This window comes from Camelus bactrianus, chromosome 8 (assembly GCF_048773025.1).
Source record: "Camelus bactrianus isolate YW-2024 breed Bactrian camel chromosome 8, ASM4877302v1, whole genome shotgun sequence".
Taxonomy (NCBI): Eukaryota; Metazoa; Chordata; class Mammalia; order Artiodactyla; family Camelidae; genus Camelus; species Camelus bactrianus.
The window spans coordinates 75,929,869-75,951,295 of record NC_133546.1 but is presented as its reverse complement, the minus strand read 5'-3'; the positions used below and the strand labels follow the sequence as shown (position 1 = coordinate 75,951,295).

Below are 21,427 nucleotides of genomic sequence, written 5' to 3'. Positions count from 1 at the left end.
TCTCTACACAAAGCCTGTGTGTCATGACTCTCCATCACGTCAATCTGGTAAACATCTCCATGGCAACATCCATGCAAATCCCTTTGCCCCTCCATCCTCCCATGTCCATATTTACTGTGAGGTTCAGAGATTGGAAGCAACTGTGAACTCCTTATGTCCAACCATTGCTTTTCTGGGACAGCTATTCAACTTCTTACGGAAATAAAATCCCCAACAGCACACCACCTTGGCAGTCCACTCAACAAATGAAGAACATCCATTGATCAACCTGAATTCAAAACAGCTACACAACTAGAGTCCCTACTCAGGGGCCATGGCAGGGATTTTAACCTTAAAGTAAGGAAAATACTGTGTTCTGCTCTTTTCTCTTACCATTATTTTATGCTAATCTTCCATGTATCAGCCTTGTCTTTCTAGTTTTTATATTAATACTGGCACGAGATTACATTAAAAATAATACAGATAAAGATAATTTATGCAACTATTCTCTAATTAATGAACAGTTAGGATTTATTTTTGCCCAACTTCAGGTTATTTTCACTAAGGAAAAAATCACTACCATTTTATTTTCAGAAAGACAAATTATTAAAATATAATGAATCCTGGCTCTCTAGAGAAAAAAGTTACCTCTATGAAGTAATCATTGCCTGCAGGATCTCAGGGTATCAGCTAGGAGCTTCCAGGCACGCTAACCATGTCTGTAAAACTAGGTGTGGTAAGTTAAAAGTTACCTATTTATTAATAATAAACTTATTAACAAGACTTTTCCAAACTTGGTTCACCTGGGAACTCAGGACCCATGAAAAGTCCAGTAATTATGGAAATTGCTTAATAATCCAAGTATTCCTAGAATTTTCACAAGGCATTATGATGTTGGATTATTAACCTCATCTTTGAGAAAGAAGGTATGATGATGGCTTTCCCACTGTATTGCTATGAGCACCTCAGGTACTGACCCTTCCCCTGGGCCCCTGAGGTTTTCAGGTTGAATGGCTGAGTCCAAATAAACACAGCAGGAGACTGTGATCAGAGGTTTCACTCAGTGCAAGGGCTGGAGCCTGGAGGGGGACCGTGGAGAAGGGAGAAGCTGAATCTTCCATGGTCATGTTTTGGGAGTGGTGTTTTGGGAGTGGTGTCTTGGGATCCAAACGCGATAATGGAGAAAGCAATGTTGAGAACCATCCCCACAGGAAAGGTAAGGGAGAAAGGAACCAGGGTCAAAATTCCAAAGAAAGGGGCATTAGTCAGGACAGAAGGTTCAAAACAGGTATGAGCAGTAGATTTAAAGTGGTTGCAGCAACTTAAAAGGACCTGGCCCTCCATTAACAAGTATAATTACAGATGAGCAATCATGTTTACATAACAATAACCGGAAAGTGATGTAAGACCTAAAAGGAGCAAAGAAATCTTTCATCTAATTTAGAATGCTATTTTGCATAAGATGCGTCTGAATGCTTTAAATCAAAGTTTAATATGAACCAAAGTTAAAAACTAAAGAAAAAACCAAAAACAGAATAGTGAATAGAAGAACATTTGTAAATTTTGGTTAAGGCAGAGACTTTAAGATAGTAGGAAACTTAGAGGGAAAACAGTTATATTTAATCACATTCAAAAATATATATAATATACATTCTGTATATATTTAGGGATTATTAACCTTAACTTTGAAAAAGAAGGTATGATGTTCTGTAGACCCTAAAAACACTGTATTGCTGTTTTAGTTAGGTCAGGCTAGACCACAGTGACCACATACTGACCATCAAATCTCAGCAGTGTAACCTCGTCAAGTTTCCCCTTTGTTCACATCCCAGTCTGATGCTGTGGGGAAGCCCCCCCTGCGCGGAGCTGCACCGTCAGGACCGCCCATCCTCCTGGGCTGTGGCAGCAGGGCAGGGGTGGAGGGGGCAGGCTGAGGCCATTAGCAGCCTTGGTTCGAAGCTACCCCTGTCCCTTCTGTCCACTGTCCGTCGGCACACTGGTCATCTAGGCCAACTGACGTTGACTGCGTAAGGCAAATTACCCAGCGGGTTAATATTACTTTACATTTTTGAAAACTCATGAGGCCATATAACTTAACTAGTAAATATGATTTCACTTTGCTCTACACACAGTTCTGAGAGATACCTGGCCGACATGTTTTGAGCCAAGGCAGCTAGCTTTCGTGTCATTAGTAGGTACTATTCAACAGAAACCACTGCAAAGTCTGCTCTATTTACTGAAACAGTTCGCACCCCCAGTGCTGTGTCGTGGGCCTCCTTCGCTATGATTGGATGATGATGTGACATTTTTTTTTGCTTACGTGATGGATTGAAATTTTCATCTGATTTTTGTATACTTTTCACTTCTGATTCATTTGTGAGGAAGAAAATGTAGTCCATTTTCTTTTTTTTTTTCTGTTTAAAACTTGGGTTTTTTTAGCAGCCATTTGCATATTAGGAATAGCAACTTGTTATCTGCCTTCTGATAGTATGCTAATTGCATATAGTTTCCTCTGTTCATTGTTTTGTATAAGGTATATATTAAATACATATATACATATACACATGTACACATAAATATATTTAAACTTACATATGTTTATTTTTATATTTATATATAGAGAAAGTTGAGTTAAATATAACCATATTTTCTTTCTAAGTTTCCTATCTACTACCTTAAGGTCTTCCCCTTGACCAAAATCTTACAAATATTCTACATATTCTTTTTTTTATTTTTACAATTCATTTTCATATTTTATTCATATTAAAACTTCATGTAAAGGCAGGGTCAAGGAGGAGCCTCTCGAAGCCAATCACCCTTTAAGTTCCAGGAGTTTCTATCTCATCTGTGCCTCACTCTTTTCTCACAGGTTCTTTCTTTCTAACTAAAATATGTGGAATCCAAAAAAATGACACAAATGAACTTATTTACAAAACAGAAAGAGACTCACAGAGAAAGAAAGCAAAATTATGGTTACCAGAAGAGTGAGCAGGGGAGGGATAAATTGGGAGTTTGGGATTTGCAGATACTAACTACTATATGTAAAATAGGTAAACAACAGGTTTCCACTGTAGAGCACAGGGAACTATGTTCAATATCTTGTAATAACATATAATGAGAAAGACTATATGTATATATGCGTATGACTGAACCACTATACTATACACCAGAGACTAACATAACATCATAAATTGACCATACTTCATATATATATATATATATCTTCTAAGTGTTTCCATTAATATATTTGGAAATAGTAAACCACTGTTCTTTTATAATAGTCGATAGAAGTTTTTTCTTGACTTGCCTCCGACTAATTAAAAAAATTTAACTCAACAAGCACTTACTGTCTATTGTTCAGTAAGTTACTTACTTCTCTGTGTTCAGTGCTGGGCAACACTGCCTGAGACACAAACGGGGGTTTATATGACAAGCTTAATTTCCCGCAGGTTCTTCCAGACTTGTGAGATGAGATGTTATTCCCAAAACCAAGACTGTACAGAGTTAAGCTTTCTATTATGGGGCCAATTTCTCATACCCTAATCATTATTTAGAATTTGGTAGCGGGAAGGGAAATAGCAGAAGAATGTTGAATGAGAGGGGCAGGATTGTCTTTTCTGTCCTCTTGTAGGAAAAAAAAAAATAAAATCTAATTTTCACTTCCTTTTTTTACCAGTTTGTATGTGGTTTAGAGGAAGGAAGTGCTTAGGGGAGAAATCAGTTTCCTAAAGTTTTTAGAACCAAAACACTTAGGAGACTGGCTTTTTCCTTTGCTAAAACAACAACCGTGAACGGATATTTATATAAAGAGTTAGGTCAAACCTAACAACTTAAGAGTTTATTTTTAGATTTCTGCTTGGCCAAGGGGGAAATATGATAAATGAACCTTATGTTCTTAAATGGGCATGCAGTTGAACTCAAACTATTTCAGCAATGTGACAGGAGTCACCGACGAACACAGCTTTCTTAGGCATTGTTTAAGATCCCAAACATTGACAATATTACTGCTGCTTTATTTTCTTCCTTTTTCTAAAACTTACTTTCAGTTTTAGTACTCAAGATCTCTCTGGTTTTGAAGATGCCAAGACAAAAAGAATAAAGGTTATGTAAACCTAGAGATATAAATAGTGAGTCCAGTAATTCCAGCAGAGCGGGTGGTGGAGCTTCCCTCCCTAGTGTGGACGCCACCAGCCCCCTGTGGCTACTGAGCACTTGAAAGGTGCTAAATCATGAAGTCCGGGAAAAAAAGGACATTTTACGTAATTACATATCAAATGGCAACATTTTCAGCATGATTTTTTTTAACTTAAACGTATGATTAAAATGAATTGTGCCTGTTTCTTTTTCTTTTTGCAATGTGACTGCAAGAAAATGTTAATTGTATACGTGACTCACAAAATCTTTCTACTGTGCAGCAATGCAGTACCCCCGTGGAATTAAGAGCTGGGCTCTGAAGGCAACCTACATAAGGCTTGGTTCTGTGATTCTTACTTCAGAATCCAGAAGGGCAAGAGGCTTTTCTGCATGAAGCAGCTCTCAAAAGGAATGGAAAAAAATGAGTTAAAATTAGGGATCTGTTGAATTGATGCATCCCCTGGTCCCCCTTCCCCGTCCTCCTGCAGCCAGTTTATAGTATTGAGAAGAAATCAAACCATCCTTGTCCAATGGCTCATGCTCAGGGGATTTGTTGGTCCCCTAATTAGATACATTAGGCTTCCCCTCCATAGCTGGGCCCTGTTCTCTGAGGAGGCTAAAGCAATTAGGCAGAAGTCCAGATGTCTTCTTTGTATGGGTACATTTTATATATATAGATAGATAGATAGATAGATATAGATCTGACTTTTTAGAAAGATCAAGGGGATTTCGGGGGCATGTATTGGATGCCCCTGAAATAATAGGACGTAGCTGGAAAATAGCAATAATCATTATTTCTTTTCAGCTTTTGCTATGTGTTAAGCATTACCCTTAAGGGCTTTAGAGGTCTTCTCTCATTTAAATTTACACATCAGTTTACTGAAGTAGATAGTAGGCATTTTCTCCATCTTCTGGTGGAACGGTATTTCAAAAAGGTTAAGTAATTCCTGGAAGTGACATAGTCAGTGGCAGACGAGGATTGATGGATTAATTCTCACGCAGGTGTACCTGTGGACGAATATTGCTAAGGGCATCTGTCAATAGGTCTGCAGAGCACAGATCACAGCCCAGAGGAGAAAAAGAAATGCACTCATTTTACAGCAAGGCTATCACATTAATGAAAAAAAAAATCTATTAGGATCATCATGTTGTTTTTGCTTGAGCATGAAACAAAATTATTTTCCAAAATTATTTTCAAAATTTCTTGGAGTTCACTCAGGGTGATGGTTTTGAGGTAAAGTCCATAGTTCATTTATCTCTGCTGCCACACCACATAATCCAACACTGAGCGCATAGTTAGTGCCTATTTAATGATTGTTGAGTGAGTAAATGGTTATGTGTACCACTGGCTTTCGCTACCGGGGCTTGTCATCTGAACCACAGAGCACAAAAATGTTCTGAGAGATTATTTACTCCATTCTCCCAAGTATAGACATAGCAAACACCATTCTAAATCCGCAGGAGACAAGCTGATTCATTACATACAACGGATGCTTTAGGACATTAGGGCTTCATTCCCTCTTGGAATCCCTTGGAGAACCATACTTCAAGTAACCCAGCCTTTGAGGACTACTTTGACTTTAGTCAGGGGTGACAAACTTACAGCCTGGGACAAGTGTGACTCATAGCCTGTTTTTATGAGATCTCTGAGCCAAGAACGCTTTTTCATTTTTAATGGTCTATCAAGAGAAAAAGAAGAAGAGTACGCAACAGACCACATGTGGCCTGCAATGCCTTAAATAGCTGACTCTTTGCAGAAAAATTCTGATCTCTGCTTTAGGTCAAAGTGGCTGTATATTCAAGTGGAGTAGGATTAACTTACCTGGTCATATTTAGGAAGCCCTTCCTTGTCCATGGTCCCCAAACTCTTCCCTACCAATCTGTCTTCAGGTGGAAAATTCTTACCCGCTTCCTTTTGTGCAAGGACACCAAAACAATGGCTTTACCATCTTCATCCCCCACCAAAGGTCCCTGTAAAAATGAGCATGCCTTCCAGCAGCACAGACTAAAGGTGATGCCTTGGGCTTTGAGTGACTTGGGTTCCAATCTCAGCTCTTACTAGGTGTTGCTTATTGGTGAGAAAGTCAAGCGTGTTGGTTAGTTTCCTCATTCGCCAGCCGCATGGACAGCAGATCTTATTAATAAAGCTGCTCAGTATACAGCATGTGTATTGGTTAGCTACAGCCATGGAACAAATGACACTAAAGGTAGTAGTTTAAAAAACACAAAAGTAACAACACTTACTACCTCATAATTTTGTGGTACAGGAACCCAGGCATGGCTTAGCTGAGTTCTCCAGCCCAAGATCTCTCACAATACATATCCAGGGGTCTGCTGAATCTCCAGTCTCTCAAGATGTCAGTGAATCTACAGTTCAACTGGGCTAAGAACCAATTCCAGGGTCACTCGCTGGTTGCTGGCAGGATTCAGGTCCTTGGCAAACACTGGTCAGAGGATGGGTTAGAGGCTGCCGTCAGTTCCTGCCCCAGGGCCTTTCCAGGGACCTGCTCATAGTACAGCAGTTGGTTTCATGTAATGGAACAAACAAGAGGGATTAAGATAACACCAGCAGGACCGAAGTCACAGCCTTTTGTAAACTAACTTCAGAAGGCGCATCGCATCACCTACGTTGTGGTATATCCATTAGGAGCAAGTCACTGAGTCCAGCCCAGACTCCAGGGGAACAGCGTTTACAAGGGCAGCAGTATCAGAAGATGGGGAACATTGGGGTCATCTTAGAAGGCTGCTACTACACCTGGACTGTCATGAGGTGGGATGTATACAGGGTGAATCCAATTGGCCTGGTAGGACTAGAGACAAGGTGAAGCCCAGGAGCCCACTTCGGTATCCCTAGGAAGACAGGTGCTGAGCACTACAGCTCTGCAATAAAACAGAAGTGAGCACCTCTCTTGTTCTGTGACTTACAAACTGTGCATCCTTGGACAAGTTACTTTATGTCTCTGAGCCTTTGTTTCCTTGGCTGTAAAATGAAGATCATAATACCTACCCTGCAGAGCAGATGTAAGGATTAAATTAGATAATGTATAGGAAGCACTCAGCCCAGTACCAGGCACATGGTATGTGGCCAGTAGCAACAGCTCTCATTATCTTCCTTCTTACCTACATGCTAGTCCATCGAATGAGCAGTCAGTACTTTTCAAATCACACAGCTCTGTACAAAGAAAATGACACCCAGGAATGCTGTTTCAGAGCATCTCAGTAAGAACAATGTTACATTCGTTTAGCATTTTACAAATGTTTTCCCATGTTTCTTCTCCTTGATCCTCATAAGCTCTGTGTGGGCAGTTTGGGGCTGATTTAGAGTCATAATTGTAAAATGGGAAAACGAAGGAACAGTAAGTTTAAATGACTTACCTAGGATTGCACAATAATCAGTCTATTGGGAAAGCAGAAGATGAAAAGCTGGGGAAGTGATTAGGGGTGTCTGGTGGTGTCAGGACCAATAACACGCTGGGACCAAGTGTACTGGTGAGGCAGGGGGCCACATGGCCAGGAATCCAGAGGGTCACACCCTCCAAAGGACAGAGCAGACCCATGACTCAGGAGCCAGGAAACCAGTGGCAGTCAGGGCTTGCCTGGATCGGAGCTCAGAGCAATGTGTAAGAGAAAAAAATGCAGTCAGGAAATAACCATTCAGTGAATGCAGACGCGAAAAGACAGAAAAGGCCAGGAGGTGAGGCAGTGGGCGGGGGGCGGGGTGGGGGGGCAGTGCAAATAAAGAACAAACAAAGGGGACTTGGCAGCGGAGGGAACATCCAAGTGGAGGTTTGATTGCCAAACAGCAGCGAGGAGTGCACGGGGACAGGGCGTTGGTGCAGACGAGGAGCACCCCTAGGGGCACCGGCTCACTTACGCTCTGACTGTACACTTGAGATGCTGACTCTTTTCTGCTGGTAACCTGGTTCCGGAGCTGACTCATTTTAAGTAGGAGAATGACACGACTGGGTTTGTATTTTAGGAAAATCCGTTGGAGTCAGAGAAAAGGATAGAATAATCCAGAAGATTTCATGCAAAACAATTTATTCCCAGAAAAGATTCTGAGAAAAGATTGCACCTCATCGAAACAATCTAATTTTACTCACATTTTCCCACTGTACGCTATCTACCTGGCTCCATTCTTAACCCCTTGTCAGTGATTCCTGTCTGAGAGATGCCTATTTTAGGCAGGAAACTGCTTTAATGGAGCCCCCGATTGTGAATCCTCTTCTGAATGGGAGGGACTGTGGTGGACTTCACCTAGTCACTAACTTCCTAGAGACACAGGGCTGGGGTTTGATGGCCACTGTATTTTGTGTGTATGTGTGTGTGTGTGTGTGTGTCTGTGATTTAGAACTGGGTTTCTATTCTATTTCAGAAATGACAACAACAACAAAAAAAAAGCGTTTGTTTTTATGGAAATAATGAACCACAGAAGAATTTTTTTTACCATGTGCTTGTGGCCTCTGCCAGTCTACTTGGCAGGGCATGCTGATAAATAGCTTTCTTGCTTTGTGGAAATGATGAATTTAAATAGGACTTCATTTGAAAATGCATCTGGAAAGGGAAGAGATATGCATCACACATATCACAAACACAATGAAGTATCAGCGAGCTGCACCTGACGCTTTGTACGCAGACTCCTCTTGCAGTAAGAAAGAAAAGGTGTGGAAATCACCAAATGACACTCAAGAGCCAGCTGCCATTTGTAGAGATGAATATGTAATTCTATGGCATTAAAGAAAGGGATGGCTGTAGTGTGTGAGTGCGTGTGAGTGTGTGTGTGTGTGTGTGTGTGTGTGTAGGCAGAAATGGTGGCACAACCCTCAGAAAACAAAAATATCATCATGGAGCCAGGATTGATGCTCCAGATGATCCTAAATCTTTGTTCTTCCTCAATTATTCTCTTAATTCCCAGAATGAAATACCAACTATTGAGGCCAATGCCGAACAGTAATCACTAGCATTGTTCACCAAGAATTTCTGGTTCTCTTCTGAAGATAGGACAGTGTTTTCCCAGCCCTTTAAAGTTTAAAAAGCATCCATGGGACCCTCTTTGGTCCATGAAGTATTGAAAAAGTGATGTGGGTCACATACGAGGAGAGGTGTTAAGGTTTTAAGGGGCAGCGGCTGTTTTATCCCCCTGTGGCAAATTGAGTCTTTTTTTTTTTTTTTTAATGCTTTTTTTTTTGTTTGTTTTGTTTGGGGGGAGGTAATTAGGTTTATTTTTTTATTTTAAAATTATTATGGTTATTTGTGTAATGGAGGTGCCAGACGGGTGAGGAGGGCACTGCAGCCGCCCAGGTGAGAGGGCACAGTGATGGGGAGAAGAGGGCGGGCTGGGGATGTTTTAATACTGATTTTCATACCTCTGAACGCTAAGCAGAATGAAGAGATGAGAGCATCAAGAATAAGTCTAAGATTTGGGTGGAGGTTGGCCCTATTTCACCGAGATGGGCTGGATATCAGCTGAGGTGCCTTGATAACATTTGCGTTTTGCTGTGGCTTTTAATACCTTAACCCGGATGCTGAGTTCCTGGGAGTTTCAGAACCAGTAGAAGTACTTTTCAGATGCTGCAAGACAGTGCCTCCTTCTAATAAACATAAAAAGGGAAAGAAAGGCGAGGTGAATAAACATTACAAATGACAGCAGGTGCCCCACGGTGTCATCAGAAGGGAAAGGCAGGGAGAATTTTATCATTGAGAAGTGTATCCTTTTGTCCGCCACCTCTACTGCCCATCACAGCACTGACACTATGAATAATATGACTTAATCTTGAGTGGCTGGGGGTAGGGGTGGTGGCAAGGGGGACGGTGGTGGCCAGGGCACTTGGAAACGTAGAAGAGCCACCAAGGCTGTGTGTGATCCCCCAAGGATGTACAGTGATTTGACTCATTTGGGGGAAGAGTGGGGAGAGATTCCCACGTGTCTGTCTGCTTTCATCGGGGTGGTGGGGGGAGGAGAAATGGTGAAAACGAACCCTGGTTACCAAAGGGCAACGGGTGCGGAGGGATAAATTAGGGGATGGGGGATTAGCAGATACACACTACTGTATGCGAAAGAGATAAACAAGGACCTGCTGTACAGCACAGGGAGCTATGTTCAAGTTCTTGTAATAACATAATGGAAAAGAATCTGAAAATATAAATGTAGGTATATGCATAACTGAATCACTTTGCTGTACACCTGGAACTAACATTGTAAAGCAAGTACACTTCAATGAAATTTTTTTTAGAAAAGGAAAGAAAGAAGGGAAAGAAGGAAGGAAAGAACGAGAACGAATGAAAGAATGAACGAAAGAAAGAGGGAAAAACTGTTTTCTCACTTTGACATGAAAGAAGGATCTCTTCAGGTGATCTGACCTTGAAGCTTTGGTCTTCCCAACAGATTCACCCTCCATCCTTGGTGAAACCTTACCCTTTGTCCCCAAGAGTAAGAAGGTAGGGGAAATCCCTATTTCCCTTCAATGTTAGATCCAAACTCGTTTTAAAAAAAAATTATGAAAGAAGACGATTTGGGCGACAAAACATTAACACTCCATGAAGCTGATGGTCTCCTTTTGGAGAAGGGCAAAATGAGGTGGAAGGCAGGAAGCTTTTATAAGATAAAGAATAAAGAAGAGAAAAATAGAAAATATCTGATGGGCTGGAGCCACAAGGTCCACCTTGTTGGAGGTGAGAAGGCGTGGCGTTTGGGGTCGGCTGACGAGAGGTCCTGCATTTCCAGAGAAGCAGAGCATTGACAGGGAAAATGACCTACGTTTCTGTTTGCTGACTTAGCACCCTAGGCAGGACCGGCTCCCTCGTGGGTCTAGAAAGTTATTTCTAGAAGCAGCTGCGTGACCCTTCCCTTGGTATCCTCGGATCATCCCTTTGACAGAGTGAATGTTCACAGGTGACTTTACTGAGGGAAAGAGATGGAAGGCATAGCGTGAAACTTGATTTTCCAGTTTAACAGGACATAACTTACCTTCTCCATCTTGTTGCTCACACCAGGACAGGAATCTTTCTCAAATTCCTAGTCTGTCCCCAGGAGGCGGGGGTGGTAGGTAGGAAGTAGAGGGAGTCACTGTTCTCTTGGTGTCCACCGCCCAAACACTCACACCGAGACCTCTCCTCTCATCCAGCCTTCCTGCTCAAAACTTCCGTCTTGTTCTTGCACAAAGCCTCCTCACTCCCGGATGATTGGCGCTGGGGATGACCCCTTTCTACCCAGGGGACTGTGGTGTCTGCCTCTTTAAGTTCAAAAGAGTCATATGTGAGCTCTCTGTGGACACGTTCTGGGCAGGAAGGGGTGGGGTCTTTTCCTTACTTTAAACCTTTTGGCATCTCACATCAGTCTACATCCAAGGCTTCCTCTCTGTACACACCCCCTCTAGTAGTTAAGAGCTCAGCCCCTGGGGAGAGACTGCCAGTTTTCAAGTCTTAGCCCTGTTGCCTGCCAAATGAGTGAACTTCAGCATTGACTCAACCTCTCTGAGTCTCAGTTCTTTGTGTAAAGATCGGGGGTAATAATAACAATATCAAACTTGTGGGGTTATTGTGAGGGTTTAATGAGATCATGTAGGTAGAATGCTGACCCCAGTGATTGGTGCTTATTAAATTCTTAATATACATCAACTACTTCTATTATTATTATTATTATTATCGTTTTTATTGTCATCATCATCCAGGTCCTTTTGGAAACCAAAGCATATTTGCAATGTTTTAATAGTGTCAGCCCAGCAGTAGAGAGTCTTAGAGAAATTTCTGAATGTGTGGCTAGAGAATTATCAATCAATAAGAAAATAAGCATCTTTCTGTATTTTCTCTGTCAATCTAAAAATATTTAACTTTCTTATATGATAAAAAGAAAAGTTAAATCCGTGATTTAAAAATGTTTTTAAGGTACCCACTCGACTCTATTGTCTGCTGGTATGAAAATTCTCAAATGCTCAGCCCAGGCTACGCTTTACCATAACTGAGTTGCCACATTCACAGTTGCCCCCGTAAGATCGAAGGGACACTCTTCCCCGGTAAGTTCACTACAGAGCAGTTGTTTGCACATTGCTCTCAGTAGCCATGCACTTTAGTTATGAACCTATGATTCATGAATAAGCTTGGAAACCAAAAGGCAGAGGATGAGCCCCAAAATCCCAGGACTGGAAGAGAGAATCGGAATATTCAAACAGATGGCCCCCAGACAGCCTAGATTTGTGAGTCCTAATCATTATTCTCGGCAGCGGGGAAAATTAAAAATAGTTGGATTTCTATGATGAATAAAGAAGTAGTTTATACAAGCTCTTTCTATTTGGGTTAAAAATAGAAATAGAAATAAAAGCAAAGACACCACCTAATACTCAAGATCCGCTTGAGCAAAAATAGCCACTTCTGAGTTCAGCCGTATTTGCAATGAGAGAGACCCTGTCTTTCTAGAATCTCTGAGAGAGACTCTGTCTTTCTAAAATCTCTCTTCGTTTTGTTCTTTCTTCTCCTTAAAAGACAAAGCCCAAATCAAACCAAAACAAAACAAAGCAAAAAAAAAAAAAAAACCAGAGGAGACGAATTATATAATCTGCACACTGCAAGAGTCACCATTTCTATTTCTTATGGCAATTTGAATTGGAAAGGAACACTCAGTCCTAGGACATGGTAATTCATCTGTTTCTTTGTCCGCAACTCCAAGTCGGAGATAATTCAGAGCCACGGCCAATCAGAAAATATAACAAAGCTGTATTAGCTTCTCATTTGTTTCCTGGCGGTCACGGGCCCCTTCCTCGAATCTCAGAAATCCTGCTAGCAACTAGAGGCTCCGTCCAAGCATACCTTGAGTGCTTCAGAAAAAAAGGGGGCAGGGAGGCAGGAATCTGAAAAGGCTCCTCTTTTTGTTCTGTGGACATGTCCTCATTGAGTAGAATATTTCAAAATACTCTCCATCCTTGTTTGTTTCTTAATGCAGCACCAAAATGTAATTTGTATGAAAGCCAAAACTGCAGGCATGCTAAACATGTGGATACCGAGGAAGTGGTTTCCGTAGCAATAACAGGCATGTGAAAGTCAAAACTTCCTTTCCTTCTCATGTGACCTTTTTTTTCAAAGCAATTCAGAGGGAGGACAATGGAACTGAATTCCAGGCACCCACAGTGTTCATGAATTGCTAAGCATTGTTTCACCAAGGGCCCAAATTACTCAAGACTGCTTGAGCATTTTATTAGTGAAGTTGCTTTGTACTTAAATTGTCCTTCCTCATTTTGTACATCAGTTTTCCTCACTCCTACAGGCCCCTTCTCCACTACTCTGAGAAGGTGCAGATAAACAGTGATCTTAGATACCGCTTAACAGACGGGCTTTGAATGTTCGAAACAGAGCATCACATACAATGTTCATACCTACGTGCTCCCTTTGGATTTTGGATAATTAAAGTGTATTATTTACTCAGAATAAGTAATATAATTTAATTTTTGGCAACTCCTTAAATGATATTTTAGAAGCATTTACGTTTTCACTCATTCCAATTACCAGTTTATCTTCACCCACTTATCCTATAACTGGGCTACACTGGGCTTACACGTTCCACTTAGTCCTCAAGGTTAAACAGTGGTAACTTATTTAACGGTATACAAGCACACTGGGACCTTTGCCTTCAATTAAACTGCAATGTTCTTGAGGAACGTAAACAGGGCTATCCTAGGAACTCTTTATTTCTCTTTGTAGCCTCTGAATCGTGAATCTCAAAATCACTAACACTACTCAACTTCCTACTGCTGTCATGCTGTGCAGTGACTTGGCAGGGAGTGTTGTCCGACAGACCCGGGACCCCGGGGAGCTGGGTGACCTCTCCTCTGTGACCTCGTGTGCCCTGGGGCCAATGAGGACTCTCATACTGGACTCAGAAGTGAATAAAGGATGAGTCCTGACAAAAGTGTAAGGATCTCCAGAGAATTCACTCTACAACGCTTGTGAGATTGTTTAGCAAGGACAATCTGTTGCCCAGGCACGCAAGATAATTTTCCACACCTTCAGACAGAGACGGTGGACATGCAAGTTTGTGCTGTTCTCACTGGCCCAGCACTCTCCGCTCTTGGGTGGTGAGAGAGGTCGGGCTTTGGGGAGGTTACTTCTGCATCTGGACGTGCATCCCACAGTGGGTGTGCACTGGGTACCCTCCGTGAGAACTGGTTCTCATTTTCAGCGCCATCCATTCTCTGAGCATCCTCTTCCTTTCCTAACTGAGGCTGGCTCTGGGAGCTGGGCACCAGCTCACATGGCTGATTTGACTAGTCCTGCTGCCACTGGACCCAAGGTCACTAGGAAAGTACTTGATTGTCTTTTGGAGTAGAATCTCCAGGAAAAGACGATGGAAAAAAATTGAACAGAATGATAAGCAATTGCTTGCCCAAATACATTTTGTGTTCATTTGTGGTTGACTCAGCTGGTCGGAGAAAGGTGACTGCAGGAGTTAGGAGTGACCATAGGTAAATCTTTTTATCTCTCTAGGTTTTGGAAACTTGGCTAAAACTACTATTCAAACTGTGTTCCATGGAGCCTTAGAGTTCTGCTATGCTGGGAGCCAGGGACAGTCAATGAAGGAGACACTTAGCAGGTGGGATTCTGGGTGTCTGGGCTCAGAGAAGCTCTGCTTTTACTTAGTGATTTTATGTACTGATTTAACTGGTTAAAAGGGTCCTTTGGCAAAAAAGAAAAAAGGAAAAAGGAAAAAGGAAAGATAAAGGCTGGGTATTTTCTAATTTGCTTTCGGCCTTGACACTCTAGAATTGTGCAAGTCAGATGGAGCTTATAGTGCATATTGGAACCAACCAGCAAATACAAAACAACCACAAATGCATGAACCACAAATTCTGTTTCACGACCAAAGACTAATCTTAGTCAGACTCTTATTAATGCCCATTTCGGTCCAGAGTGTTTTGGAAGATGTCATAGAGAATTCACAATAAATCTGTGGCAACTAGTAGAAGAAAACAATATAAAAGCTGGCACAATGTGGGAGGTTAACGTGCTTGTAATTCAGTACAGTTTTCCCTATTATTCAGGGAGTTGAGCGGAGGGAAGTCCCTGATACCAGCAATTCATTTTGGGCTAACTCACATCGACCGATTTTATTAATTCTTCTCAACCTATGAAAATGTCATAGGCACCATTGGGCGTTCAACGGGAATTTGACACAATATTGTAAAATGACTATCATTCAATAAAAAAAAAAATGTTTAAAAAAAAAAAACAGGTGAAGATTTTAAAAGTAAATGACGTGGTCCACATGGATGGGCAATGTTAGGAAGAAACAAGGCCATGAAGGGGTAGAGGCAGCTCCCCGGGCCCCATGGTGGTTCTCTCATAACAGAGTCCCTCTCTGTCCAGACCTTTTTTTTTTTTTTTTTTTTTTAGGAAGTGAGTTAGCTGATACCTGTTCTCTGTTATTCAGTGTCTTCAGAAAAGGCTGGAAGGAGAGCAGCCAGCCTCTCCAGCATGGTTCTACCCTTCTTAGAAAGGCTATTGTTGAACTGCTCGAGTTGGGATGCTTTGATTGTTAGCACATTCGGCAGGCAGTGATTACTGTAATTACAGACCTGGGAAGGTCAAACTGACAAAACCGAGTATCACCGGAGACGACCCACTGCACCAGCTCTTTCTGTACTCTTTAGGATTTGGTGGCGGTGGTTGTCACTGAAAGAATTGCCGAGTGACAAATCTGTAATAAAAAACAACAATGAAAGTCACTGATTTCACAGTTTGCCTTTGACTACTTGGCATCACTCTTCAAGGTCCTGAAGCGAATGCTGCGTTGTGCTTTCAGGTGCAAGTGTAGTTTCGGCTCCGTTACCTTCCTCCCTCATCATGGCCTTGAGTCTGCAGGAGGGACCTAGGTACTTTTTAAAGCATGTCACGAGTCTTCATTGTTTTCCCCTCTTATTTAAATATTTTTTTCTTTGCATGAGTGCAGTGCTGAATACAAAACAAACAGATACGTTATTTGGTTTGCATGCATACTGTGCTGTGGAACATTTAGCAGAAATAGCTCTCATGGAAAGAAAATCCACAAAGTTATATCAAAATAAGTGAAACAATCTTCCTATAATTGCCTAGCTAAAGACGAGAATAAAATTACTTCTCAGGTCCACTAAATATAAACAGTCTTTATGTTCCTTTGTCCTTGTTGATGGCCTTAAGCATAGTTTAAGCAATGATTGAGTAAAAATAGAATCTATTATCATGTATACCATGTGAGTAGTGAAGAAAGATAGGGTGAAAAAAATCCTCTTTCTACAACAGATCACAGTGTGTAGTTCTAGGAAAAGGTATAAGGTCGGAACAAAGGCTGTGTCTGAATGAAGCCAAAAGAAGAGAGGCGGATGGGAATTAATCAAATTCACAAAAATCCAGATGTTTTATGTCCTCGGAGGCAAATATCTGAATTTTGGCTGCCTGAAATCTTCCTGTTTCCTCCAGATGTTTGCTTTCAGGTAGACATTGTCTTAATCTCACATGCCTGATTTCATTATAATTTATCACATCGCTCGAAATTTACAGCGCCTGTAGCAAGACTAAGGATAGGATAGGACAAGTTGTTTCTCATGTTTCAGCAGAGATGACGTTGTTGAAGGATGCTTTTTTTTTAAGGATAAAATCATGCCTCTCATACAAATGCAACAGGAATGTGTGTTGCAGATTGTACTTAACTCATCAATTAATAAGGAAGACAGTAAAATGTTATGATTCATTCAAAGGCGAATTCTTAGAACCTTATGTGGCTGAACAGAGCTAGAGCTACAGGTGCAGATACAGATACAGATACAGATATTTAAGGGAATTTTGAAGTGAAATTACAAATGGATGCAAAGGGGGTCTACCCACAGGGAAGGTCAATTGCATCTTACCAGACACAATTATTTTTTATTTTCATGGATGAGAGTCATTTGCACTGTTACCTGTTTTCTGCAAGTACAGAGCTGTAAAGTAGCTCAAAGGCAAGGAAAGGCAAAGGTAGCCCAGACGAGTGCACTGAACAGTTCCTAGTCTCTTTTATTCCAATTTTGAAAGCTTTATAGCAATTTTTCATAAAAGACTTTGTCTATGAAATGAAAATTATTTATTTATGCAAATATTTCTGAACTCCCCCAGGATTCTTACCTAATGTCACCTCATTTACTACTTTCCTAGACACTCTCCATTATATTTTTGATTCTTGGATATGTCTTGCCTTATGCAACTCCTTCTTTTAATTGCCTCCTATTCACCCTGGTGGTGAGGGAGGGATTCCTGCCCTCATAACCCCGGGAGATGGCCAGACGCACAACCCCGACACTGGACAGATGTGCTCAACAGCAGTTTCTGAGTCACACATAGTCACATCCAGGGCAGGGGGACACTGTGCTGGACAGGGCCACACAGGGCTGCACTTGAAAACAAAGAAAACAAGCAGGACTGTGGGAGACAGGCTTTGTAGTATCGAGAGGGTGAGGTGCCCCCTGGTCCCTCCAGGAGAGTGTGATCGGTTTGTTTGAATAAATCCATCGGCTAGAAACGAGCTGAAGCCCGCTACTCAGGGGTCAGGAAGAACTGCACCTGATCTGTCTGATCACGAGGGTTGTGTAAGTAGGGGGACATTCTCCACTGGAGCCAGTAGGGAAGGAACTTTGTGTTAGCCCAGCGGAGGTCACCGCACTTCTATCGGGTGCCAATGCAGCACCTAACAGTGAGCCTTCATTGGGGCCTTACGTCCCCCTTTTTGAGAGTAGCACCTAAATCTACCCATTGAGTAAACAATTTATTGAGCTCCTACTATGCGCCTGGTGCTGCTCCAGCTGCTGGACGTACAGTGGTGGAAAAATAAAGACCCCTGTCTTACATTCTATGGAGGGTCGATATACAAACATAAAATACTCAGTATGAATGAGAGAGCAATGAAGAAATCGTAGAATTGAAATTTAGAGTGATCGGGGCAGGAGCACTGTTTTGACGCTTTAAAAATGGTCACTGGGGAGGCCCTACTGTGGAGATGAGCTGTGGGAGCGAGCCAGGAGGACCTCTGGTGAAAGACCTTGGAGATGGAGAGACAAGCGGGTACCGCAGGCCTGGAGCAGGAGACTGGTGTCGTGTTCAAGCGTCCAGGACGATGTGAGGAGTGAGCCAGTGGAGGAGTATACGGAGATGGGGTCCCACTGAGACGCAGATGGTTGGAACATGAATTGTGCAGGACTTTCTAGCCTTCAGTTTTTACTGAAGGAGTTGGGAACCCATTGAAAGGATTTAGACAGAAGATGAAAGATTCCTATCTTCTCTTTCATCTCTCGGAAGAACTAGAGCAGTACTGAGAATATAAAGGCTGCTCAATAAGTTGTCAGTGGCCAATTGTAAAGGAAGCAACCCCTTCTTTTACTGCTTTCCACAATTTTCTACCACGATCACAATTAGATGTAGGTGCTTTCTCATCCACAATGTATGCTCACTGCAGAGAAATGGACTCTCAGAAGATTCAGCTTACATGCAGTTGACTTTTTGAGGCAATGCCTATCTCTTCCCTGATTGATCTGCCAGCAGACCTGGATCTTCATGCCCCAGAACACGGAGGGAAAGGAGCAACTAATACACTTACACGCGGCGAGGGATATAGTCTCCCTGCTCATGCAAATTCTAGAATTTCTGGCAGCCCTCTCCCATGGGACAAGGAATGTTTGAACTTTGATGCATTAAACATATTTCAACTAGCTTTTTTTCTTCATAAATTCGGTTTATGTGATAGAAATACATTTCAAGCTGTATAGCAGTGATAAATTTACTCTGAGATGGTCTCATAGTTTTTCCTCCTATGAACAAGTTCACATATAAAAACGGCACGTGTCATAAATTCTGAGATCAGCAACTTGACTCTATACGGTGCAATTTGACAGGCAAGACTCATAATTTAGGCCATTCATGTTTTTCCTGAGTAAATATGTATCCATCACTGGCATAATTACCCCCTCTTCATCTTCTGCCCCCTTGGTCATGGATTTGGTGTTCTCACCATGAGCGCCTAGAGAGAGTGGGCGGCATGTGCAATACAATAAGTGCTGGGGATGACAAGAGAATGTTGGAGGCATCACTTCATCTCCTGCAGGAACCTGTCCTTCTGAGCCCTGAAGCTGATGGTTTAGTTTTAACCCACACGCATCAACAAGACTCAAGCAAAGGATGTCAGTGAGGGCCCCCTAACCTCTCTGTCTTTGCTCCTAGAATGAAAACGGCCCGCAGGCCCGTGGAGACTCTTGGAAGCCGCGGTTCTAGTACAAACAGCAGGTAGAGGAGACCGCGGCGGGGGGGGGGGGGGGGGGCACGGGAACAGGAGGAGGAGGAAAGGGAGCAGAGGGAAGATGGAGAGAGAGCTCTTCAGGGTGCTCCCTGGCCTTGGATTAAGGTCGGGCTGATGGGTCCAGCCAGCAGGTACCACGGCACTGACAGTGACCAAGCGGGACGGAGGACTGCACCATCAGAGCGACCAGGATGGCTGGGAGTCAGTGGCAAGTCCTGCACACATGAGTGGCCTCCAGTCATCCCTACAAGCTGGTCCGGATACCACTGCCCTAATCCGAAGGAAGGCCTTAAAATGAAAAGCATCCTCCCCGTGGGGGGAGGATTTTTCTGAAGGTGGACTTTTGCATCTTCAGTAAGGAATTCTGCCACGTGGTCAGCCTCCTTCCCCCACATGCCCTTTCCCCTCCCCCTCCCCCCACCCCTTTGCCGGACTCCCCGCCCCGCCCCTTTCCAGTGTGTCTGCCGCCTGCACTCAGCTTTTTGGAATTCAGTGGGTGGCAGGGGTTTTCTCCTCTGTTTCATGCACTCGGCGATTCAGGAAGGGAAAAAGTATGATCTCTGACACTTGCTTTTTGTGAACATTTTGATGAAAAGACAAATGAGAGTCACAAATCTTAAGGAAGATGGTAGAGGAGCTGTGGAAGTCACCTTATTTCTCACCAGCAGCAGCTCCTCTCTCAGACCATCCCCAAAACGCTGGCACGTATCCAACAGCCCGATTTGGAGAGGATCCTAGTTATTCAAGCCCCGAATACAGTAAGTTGGGTAACGGTTCGTTGCATAAGCAGTCTCTCCCGTCTCTAAGCCTTTCACCCTGCTCATCTTCGCTGTTTCCCTCTTTCATTAAATTCCTTTGAAGTGGTGGATTATTATTATTTTTTTTCTGTCTTTGAAAATTCCTTCTGGCTAGTGGATTTCAGAAGTGCTTTAAACTTTTCCCCTCCTCTTTTGAATTAATACTGTACTCCACATTTTTTTCTCCTTTCCATTTTCGGGGACCAACTACTGTGTTGTTTTCTATTACATTTTCATTTCAGAACTGTTTGAAAATGGAGCTCACACCATGCACGTGAATATTTCGCCTCCTCTTAGCTGATTCCATCAGCATGGATACCATTATTCCTACAATTGCATGAATAATTTATTTCACCATTGTAAAAGTTTAATAAAAGTTTTCTTGTCTTTATCAAATTCCATGTTCCTTTTTTTTCATTTTATGGCAGCAGCCTAATCAGAATATAAAGCAGTCCATATCAAAAAGCAATGAATGGCATGGATTGCAGCATTAAAACTTTTGTGTCTATTTTATTGCCATTTTACTTATGATTAAATCAGACTTTATATATGGAGAAAACATGGTAGCTCTGCAGATCTAAGCATGGCCAGCACTGACCCGTTAGTGCCAATTATAGGTTAGAAAATATTGTGAATCGCATTGTTACAACTGAGATGCCCAGCCTCGTTTGTACTATCCAACCAAACACATGACACCTTTCCACACACGTGTGTATGTGTGTGTGTGATCGTCTACCCAGTGTAACATGATATTAGTGATGAATTCCTAATCCCAGATGAGTATTGTTTCTTACATGAACAGAAGCAGTAAAAACAAATAGTTGTTCAGAATGAATTTTCCTTTAAACCTGCAAATTAGCCACTTTCAGCCAGTGAAACTACTCTGCAGATTAAAAGTCTCTTACTATCGACCTGTGTTTCTTTAATGTTCCTTTAGGGTGGTGGGTCTTACAAACAAGAGCCATCATCATTTATATCTACATCACATCACAAGTACGTCACATTATTATCAAACACTGGATGCTGAGCTAGGTACGATCTTTTCACATCCTCGCATGCTAAATAGCTGAAAGGTAGAAATTAACACAGGATGGCTAGGAAGAATCCAAGAAGGCATTTATCTGATAAGGGATGGAAGCATTTACCACGTCACAACAGAGGAAAAATGGTTCTTCACAGTCCACAAAATAATCATTTGCTGACACAGGTCCACAATCTCTTATGTTAAACTCTT

At 42.2% G+C, this 21,427-nt stretch overlaps 1 long non-coding RNA gene across 1 annotated transcript; it reads left to right on the top strand.

Annotated features, from left to right (window-relative positions):
- Positions 1–1,065: 1,065 nt before the first annotated feature.
- Positions 1,066–20,550, top strand: LOC123612018 (uncharacterized). The gene is made up of 4 exons (XR_006719177.2): positions 1,066–1,195; positions 19,321–19,383; positions 19,521–20,154; positions 20,436–20,550. It is a non-coding gene; the product is annotated as an uncharacterized LOC123612018 (long non-coding RNA).
- Positions 20,551–21,427: the final 877 nt, after the last annotated feature.